The sequence below is a fragment of the Tachysurus vachellii genome, chromosome 17, assembly GCF_030014155.1.
Source record: "Tachysurus vachellii isolate PV-2020 chromosome 17, HZAU_Pvac_v1, whole genome shotgun sequence".
Lineage (NCBI taxonomy): Eukaryota > Metazoa > Chordata > Actinopteri > Siluriformes > Bagridae > Tachysurus > Tachysurus vachellii.
Genome location: NC_083476.1, coordinates 21,231,786 through 21,241,241, shown reverse-complemented (window position 1 = coordinate 21,241,241; position 9,456 = coordinate 21,231,786). Strand labels below are relative to the sequence as shown.

General features: G+C 39.8%; 1 protein-coding gene across 1 annotated transcript in view; it reads right to left on the bottom strand.

Moving 5' to 3' along the window:
• The window catches only part of sgcd (sarcoglycan, delta (dystrophin-associated glycoprotein)), a 173,553-nt gene that overhangs the window by 156,367 nt on the left and 7,730 nt on the right, over window positions 1-9,456 (bottom strand). The gene's annotated exons all lie outside the window — the stretch shown is intronic.

Here is a 9,456-nt window from a genome sequence, read left to right as displayed (position 1 = left end):
CACTGTCAGTGACTACATTAGCAGCACTGAGTAGGTGGAGTTTTCTTTGCAGCAGAGGAGATCATGATTTGAGGAGAGAAAAAAATACAAAAGCGAGAGAGAGAGAGAGAAAGGGTTGGGGGGGGTTCAGAGACAAGGTTAAGAGGGATTGCCGTAGGATAAAAGAAAGAGTTTGCTAAGAGACACTTGACTAAAAAGATAGAAGTGAGACCACAGACACTTCAGACCCTAATTCTCAAATCAAACAGTGATTTATCTGAACACACACTGCATAAAGACATCTCTATCATAGAAATCTGTTCTTTATTACACTCCTGCTTGCGTTAGGTACAGAGATGGATAGTAGGCCCGAGATAAGACCTCTAAAAAAAGGATCAAAATCGAAGTTTAAGCCATCAGTGACATAAGGCATACAGTACGATTCTCAACGATGGCAATTCAGGCTAAACATAACCAACATCTTAAATAATAAAAGGATGTATGTGGTAACAGGTTAAGAAAGTCAGTCCAGGCTTCTCTATCTGATGCTACAAAATCCAGCTCCTTCTTGCTGATCCAAGGGTTTTCCCAAACCGACTGGGATATCATATTCCCAGTGGCTCCTGGAATTGCCAGAGAGTCCTTATCGGTGTTAGATTCAAAAGTAAGCCCAGTAACTCTGTGGAGGAACTTCATTTCCACCTTCTGTAATCGTGACATTCTTTCTATCACTACCCACAGCTTGTAAACTGACCAGAAGTTCCTGCTTCAGAGCTATTCAATCCATTTGTTACTCTTTTTCCATCAGATCCAAAGATATTTAAATGCCTCCACCATCAGGGCAAGGTGTCTCCCCTAACCTGAAGAGAGCATCCAAGTCCTTTCCTTTTGAAACCCATGGACGTGGACTTAGAGGTGGCTTCAAGTCCATTTTGGATGGTGCCAAAAAAAAATCATCATCTGCAAATATCATGAATGCCACAAAGCAGCTCCATGATGAAGACATGGTGTGGAGGTGAGAAGGTCGGAGAAAGTAGAAGAACATCTACTGAATCTGACTCAACACCACTGAACACCTTTGGGATGAACTGGAACTGGAGTCTCCTCAACATCTCGACATCAGAGTCTGATCTCACTGATGATCTTGTAGCTGAACGAACACAAACCCACACAGATACTGTACACTCTAACATCTAGTGCTAAGACTTCACACAAGTGAAGAGAGGAGAAGAGAAGAGAGGAGAGGAGAAGAGAAGAGAAGATCAGAGAAGAGAAGAGAAGAGAAGAGAAGAGAAGAGAAGAGAAGAGAAGAGAAGAGAGGAGAAGAGAAGAGAAGAGAGGAGAGGAGAAGAGAAGAGAGGAGAAGAGAGGAGAGGAGGAGAGGAGAAGAGAAGAGAAGAGAGAAGAGGAGAAGAGAAGAGAGGAGAAGAGGAGAGAAGAGAAGAGAAGTGAAGAGAGGAGAAGAGAACAGAGGAGAGGAGAAGAGAAGAGGAGAGGAGAGGAGAGGAGAGGAAAGAAGAGAAGAGAAGAGAAGAGAAGAGAAGAGAAGAGAAGAGAAGAGAAGAGAAGAGAAGAGAAGAGAAGAATGGTGCTTATGGGGGTTTAACCTGGATGGGTTTTTTTGAATATTATAACATGTACTTTGCTTTGTTTTGCTTTTGTTCTATTTGGTTGATTATCCTATTATCCCGTCCTGTCCTTTAATGTGTCTCAATGTGATTAATATAGTCATTTCTTTCCTGTTGTTTCTTCTCCTCCTGCCAAAGTTATAGTATGCTCTCTTTTTTTTTTTGTTAAGCACGTCTTATTCTTTACTGACTTGTTTCCTGGTTTCATCTTGTTCATGCTATTAACTGAAATTTCTTCAGTCTCCACGACGTCTTTCCTCCTGCACGTCTGAATAGTTTTTAGTTTCATTTTTTAGTGAAGCTGAGTGTTTCCTTAAATTATAAGTTTTCACTGCGGTCTTAAAAAATCATGCAATTACTTCAGGCAAGATGTGAACTGATGTCTCGTATCTAGTAAACAATACATGAATCATGAATGTCTTTCAGGAGCTTATAAAAAAAGAACCGAATTTCAGTTCAGAGAGTTTTATTAATCTTAAAATTTGTTTATTCTCTTTACAACACCACGTATTTGCAGACTGAAGCCCTATTCGGACGGGATTAGTTTTACGTGGGGACGTGGGGGTAAAGTAATTATTACCAGAGCTTCTCTGTGATTTTAGTCCCGTCCGAATGTGTTATCTCGGTAATCATTACGGACAATGTCAGTAAAGATTACGGCAACTTTTACCTTCTGTAAAAAGGTCCAGAAAAATTACCCCAGGTAATACTAATCCCGTCCGAATTGACCCGCTGTAAATATGTACGGTAAAATTCCGTCATTTCCTGTTTAAAAGTAGTTTTTGGCGCGTTTTGCAAGCATGGAGGCACCATGTTGTCTGTTTGCACACGTGATAACAGGAAGCAACATCATACGCACATGACGACAAGGAGGTTACTGTGGTGTGTAAAGCGTGTTACCCCTCCCACTTCTGCTAGTTTTACTGAGATGTTTTGTCCCGTGCGAATTGGCCAATTTATATTACAGACGTCCTGAGGTAAAATTGTATTACTCCACGTCCCCACGTAAAACTAATCCCGTCCGAATAGGGCTTATACAGCAGAATACAATGTCGAATACAGCAGAATGTAGAAATGTCTACAGACAGCAGTGGTTAAATTAAAGTAAAAAATCTAAAAAAAAAAAAAAAAAAAAAACTTTGATGTATAAAATGATGTGATAGAGTCAGTAACAGAAAAGTTATAATAAGAAATTGATAAGAATAAGAAAATATAATTTGACGGAGTAAGATAGATGTCGGGGGGCACGGTGACTTAGTGGTTAGTTACAGTAGCACGTTCGCCTCACACCTCCAGGGTTGGGGGTTTGATCCCGCCTCCGCCTTGTGTGTGTGGAGTTTGCATGTTCTCCCCGTGCCTCGGGGGTTTCCTCCGGGTACTCCGGTTTCCTCCCCCGGTCCAAAGACATGCATGGTAGGTTGATTGGCATCTCTGGAAAATTGTCCGTAGTGTGTGAGTGCGTGAGTGAATGAGAGTGTGTGTGTGTGTGTGCCCTGCGATGGGTTGGCACTCCATCCAGAGTGTATCCTGCCTTGATGCCCGATGACGCCTGAGATAGGCACAGGCTCCCCGTGACCCGAGGTAGTTCGGATAAGCGGTAGAAGATGAATGAATGAATGAATGAATGAATGAAAGATGTCATTTGAACTGCTGCTCCTGCTGCTCTACATTGCAGTGTAACACAATTGGAGAAAGACCAATGATTGGCTAGCATCATTGTGACTGACAGCAGGCAAAGAGTATGCTTCTCCCACCGAGAGATATGTTTTCCTCTACACAATGGACTAAATCAGAAATGTGTGCGCACCACAGTTAACAGAGGCTAATCACCTTTTTTTGAAAAACTGGCAACTGTGTCATTTTCACACCATGTGAACTAAAAAGCCTGCCTTAATGTGACTGTTACAGGATCTCTGTCCTGATCTGTTTACGGAAATAATACTCCATATTATTTTAGTATCTGTATTTGTTATCTGCTCTTTCATGAATAACGTCTCAGTAATCAGTTACGTCCCTCGATTAACCCTTAACCATTGAGCTACCACATCCCCACACACACACACACACACACACACACACACACACACACACACACACGAGAAGTTCAGTTTGACTTAACAATACAACAACGATGGAATTCATGTGGCTCTCTGTGAAGGTAGCAATAGACACAAACATTAACAGATCGTCCCTCATTCCGTAAAGTTCCCTCTGTTCCCTCTTTTCAGTCCATCACTGCATTTCCATACATAAAAACCTTAGATTTAACCATGCTTCTTTTTCATGACTAATGAATAACTGTTTGTTTTGACTGAAGTCTTTTCCTTCAGTGACTCGTGTTAATATCATTAATGATCATACCCATTTTTTTTCCTAAAAACAAATTTCATCGTTTCTCCCCTGCACGACCTGGACGAACGTAATGGATTAACCGTATAATAAATGAGCAACCCTCACATCACCCTCACCCATCTGACTTGATTAAAAAAAATTTTTTGCCAGTAATTCTTGGCTTCAACCCCATAGGGCGCATCGCTAAAGTACAAAAGAATAAATCACATCATCCTCGTCACGTCTCCTTTTGGGAAGAGAAGAAAAGCAGGAAAGTGGATCGGTATAAAACATCAGCCTGCTCCATCACTTAAGTCTGGAGGATTCAACCTGTGTTCGGAGCGAAGACGGTTCCTTATCGTGCGAGAGCAGAGTGTTGTAACTTGTCTGTTTTGAATCGGGTTCTCTGAAGGAGATAAAGATTAATTTGAGCTCTAATACATTCTCAGTCCTAGAAATAATATATACCTTCAGATTTGTGCTCCTGCTTCTATTCGTTTCAGCTACGGGTAAAAAAAAAAAATACAGAGTTATTAAAATAATAGTGAAGTGGCACCATATGACATTGAAGTGTTATAAGTGCTGATATGTGAAGTCACATCACAGGTGAAATAAATTCCATGTTAAAGATTTTATTAAGCTTCTCACAATATACCTCTGACTCAGTACCAGGAAATGGGTCAATAATGAATAACAGAACACTTTAGAATTTCTGGTAGCACTTTACTTAAAGCTAGCGGTTATCAGACCATATAAAGGTTATATAAAACCTTCGTCGAGGTTAAAAAAGTTGTGCCAGTTTTCCGTCCTGACTACGGTGAGAATGTTGAGACAGTACGTCTCAACATCGTTCATCGCGCCACTTCTATCGCTCTCCATCTGTTCTTTGCTTGATGTATCGCCTTGCAAACTAATCGATCGCGATCGATCGCAGGTGAGAATGAGGCTAACTAACTAACTAACTACCAGATGATGTTTGCCTGATCCTTAAATCCTGACAGCTTTCTATTATGTAACTTTGTGAAATAAGATAAGAAATGTGGAGGAAGGAAGGATTGCTTGGTTTGAGAAGTTTAGTGAGAATTGTCTGTTCTGAACTGGAGGTACAGTGATACAGTGGGCCACCGGGAATCATGTTGGATTTGTTTTTATTCTTTAACCATTCAGGTTTGACATGACAAGTCATTTCTTCTAGATAGAAGAACTATAATACTACTACTACTACTACTACTACTACTACTACTAATAATAATAATAATAATAATAATAATAATAATAATAATAATTATTATTATTATTATTATTATTATTATTATTATTATTATTATTATTATTATTATTATTATTATTGGCACGGTGGCTTAGTGGTTAGCACGTTCGCCTCACACCTCCAGGGTTGGGGGTTCGATTCCCGCCTCCACCTTGTGTGTGTGGAGTTTGCATGTTCTCCCCGTGCCTCGGGGGTTTCCTCCGGGTACTCCGGTTTCCTCCCCCGGTCCAAAGACATGCATGGTAGGTTGATTGGCATCTCTGGAAAATTGTCCGTAGTGTGTGAGTGAATGAGTGTGTGTGTGTGCCCTGCGATGGGTTGGCACTCCGTCCAGGGTGTATCCTGCCTTAATGCCCGATGACGCCTGAGATAGGCACAGACTCCCCGTGACCCGAGGTAGTTCGGATAAGCGGTAGAAGATGAATGAATGAATGAATTATTATTATTATTATTATTATTATTACCCCTCTTGAATGCTCGTCAGCTGTTTTTCTGTGCCGTTCTCACTGATAGTCATCAAGTGGTTTATAACGTATGATCAGAAACTCTGTGAACGATCAAAGATTGAGAAAATTGACACTGAACTGCAACCGATTAGTCGACAAATGAGAAATCAAGACTAGTAAGAAACAAAGGTGAAATTTCCATAAAAACATCATAAACTCTAAGTTTGACGCATGAACATGACAAAAAAAGATATATAACACTATTACGTTATGAACTCTATAACAGTACAATGTAATAACAGTTTAAATATATAATTTCTAGTGAGTTAACACTTTATTTAACCAAAAGTTAAGGTTGACAAAAAGTTTACAATTTCAGTCGTCATCACAATGCATCTGTTAGTCCATAGACATGATAAATACGACCTTATTCCGCTCTCTTTGGGATAAAAAGCTCATAACATGATGTCAGATGGTGTTAAGGGCTTGTACATCCTCATAAGTAAAGAGTTACTGGATTTCTCCAGTACTGTACATTTCTCATTCTCAGCAGTATTTCTGGTCATACAGGCCAAACACGGTGTAACAGACGGAGGCAATGTTCTGCACCGTGACTCCAGGGTCAGAAAGGTCAGCCTCAGCACTGACAGAAAAAACAGCATTAATAACAAGTACATTCAGGACAGAAAATAAAACTAGGATGAGCTGGAAGGTAGAGTCGATCAATGTGCTTTCATCTACAACAACAACACAAATATAATCTAAAATGAAGACGATAAACTTCCAACACAATCTCTTGTATTGTCTGAAACAGTAAGACGTTAAAGCCTACGAGTCACTCGGAGGTATTATTTATACCATCGCTTATAAAAAGCCGAAAAGCCTAACGTGTGAGTGTGAGCGTGAGTGGGTTAGCGAGGATGGAAAAAAAACCTGAAGAGAGCCACAAGGAGCAGCCGGAGGTCTAATTAAAGACCAACGATAAACAGTTCAGAGCTGAGCCTCATGGGATACGTACTGTACGTGTGTGTATGTGAGGACGTGTGAGTTGGGATGAATCTTCCTGCTGGTGAATTATTATTTATTTATTTAGTTAGTTATTTTTGGGAGAATTTCCATTAACTTGATGATCACGGATTTTATTCTGCAGCCGTTTCCACAAAAAAAAAAAAAAAAAATTGAATCCTAAAAAAGATCAAACCTCATACCCCATTTTCCATTTTTTTTTTTTGTTAAATTTATTTTAATTATTTTTTGTTTTGTGTGATACTATTATTATCTTCATCGTTATTATTGTCATTATAATTATTATTATTTAATTTTATATATATATATATATATATATATATATATATATATATATATATATATATATATATATATATATATACATAAATATTTTTTTTTTTACTCTGGTTACGTCTGTTGTACTTCCCTACATGCTCCTTTATTCATATATCTCCACTCCCACACCCAGCTGCACTTACAGTTACACACACACATACACACACGTATTGTTTTGTTGTTCTTTGTATTTGTATTTTGAAATTGTCTGTTTGCATAATGGTGGCACGGTGGCTTACTGGTTAGCACGTTCGCCTCACACCTCCATGGTTGGGGGTTCGATTCCCGTCTCCACCTTGTGTGTGTGGAGTTTGCATGTTCTCCCCGTGCCTCGGGGGTTTCCTCCGGGTACTCCGGTTTCCTCCCCCGGTCCAAAGACATGCATGGTAGGTTGATTGGCATCTCTGGAAAAATTGTCCGTAGTGTGTGATTGTGTGAGTGAATGAGTGTGTGTGTGTGCCCTGCGATGGGTTGGCACTCCGTCCATGGTGTATCCTGCCTTGATGCCCGATGACGCCTGAGATAGGCACAGGCTCCCCGTGACCCGAGGTAGTTCGGATAAGCGGTAGAAGATGAATGAATGAATGAATGTTTGCATAATAATAATAATAAAAAAAAAAGATCAAACCTCAAGAAGTGAACCAGAACTTTCCAAGAGACTTTTCAGTCCTTCCTGAACTTCACTATTGCAGAAATTGATGCAAAATCGAACTCGAACTTCATTGTATTGGTCAGAAATTGCAATATTTCATAACGCCACAGATTTGCTTCAGATTTGTGTGACATCATCACGACACGCATTCAGCCCAATCCTGAAGCACAAAACACAACACTGCAGCATTTGTGGTTGCAAACAAGCACAAACTGCTAGAGGGACTGACATCTTTAGAGCTGTGGAAACGCTCCAGAAACAGATATTCTGAATATTTAGACTTTAGAAGTAAGACGAACATAAACACATTTTAAATGAATTATTCATATTCTAGAATTGATTTTCTGAGCGCCGGCTCCATGTTCTTCACAATGAACTAAAGGACTCGCTAAAGGCTTTGTTTCTTTTTTTTTTTATTTTCAATTTTCCAGACGAGAATCTTTCAGACAATGTTTATTTTTGTGTTTTTGTTTTGTTTTATTGCTTTTTTTTTTTTTTACCAAAATTAATAGAATGTCATCTGATGAAGCTTGATGTTTATCTGTAGGTTTTTGTAGAAGAAAATCAAGTTTTTCTCTACAAACATACACCAGGTATGAATTTTAACTTGTAGCTATTGTAAGAAAATAGCAAAAAAAAAAAAAAAAAAAAGAGAGAAAATACAAACCAAACTAAATTAGAAAACATTTTTGGCAAATTTGGCATTTTATTTCTTCTATTGTCCATTAACAATCTCTGATCACGAGCTATGATTAAAAAAAAAAGTCATATTCTGAATGTAGCCCTGTACTCCATATGCCACTGAATGACATTCAGCATTTATAGTGGCATCTATATAGTTGCTGAGAGATTTTCACGTCATGATTCATCCGCTGGACCGACGCCAGCGGATCTGTTTATGGTGTTTATGGTGCATTATAATATTTTATTAAGTCGATGCATCACCGGCCGAGTCAGCGTGTTATAACTGAAGTCGTGTACACTGATAGCTGCTGTCTTCCATCTTTTCCGCCTGTGGCGAAACTCGCAATAAAATTTCAAGCATTAAATCCAAACATGTCGCATGTTTATTGTTGTTTTTGCAGCAAGCCGCTGGATTACAGAGCTTCATTTTAGCCACGCTAGCACAGCTGACTTTTTTTTTTTCAGGAAGGGAACATTAAAGGCATGTCCAGGGCACTTTGTCTTTTTCAGCTGGTGGAAATTGACATATCCCATCATCCTCCCATCCGTTCACACGTGCTCTGCATTGACCAGAAGGCTTTCATGACAATTTCACTTCAGTAAAGGTTCAGAGCTCCTGACTCAGACCGTGTACATAAAAAAGTATAGACAGCACACAGAGAGCAGGACTGAAGCCATTTGGCGCAACCATTTCATCTACTGTGTTACTGTATTACATATCGCTGGCTAATGCTAAATAAACGTTGGGGGAAGTCGTGGCCTAATGGTTAAAGAGTTTGACTCCTAACCCTAAGGTTGTGGGTTTGAGTCTCGGCCCGGCCACGACTGAGGTGCCCTTGAGCAAGGCACAGAATCCCCCCAACTGCTCCCCGGGCGCCGCAGCATAAATGGCTTCCCACTGCTCCGGGTGTGTGTTCACAGTGTGTGTGTTCACTGCTGTGTGTGTTCACTGCTGTGTGTGCGCATTTTGGATGGGTTAAATGCAGAGAACGAATTCTGAGTATGGGTCACCGTACTTAGCCGTATGTCACGTCACTTTCACTTTAAACAGGTATTGAGCTAATAGCACAAACATCACAGCTGGGAAAAGTTGCCAAAGAAATACTCACTCACTCACTCATC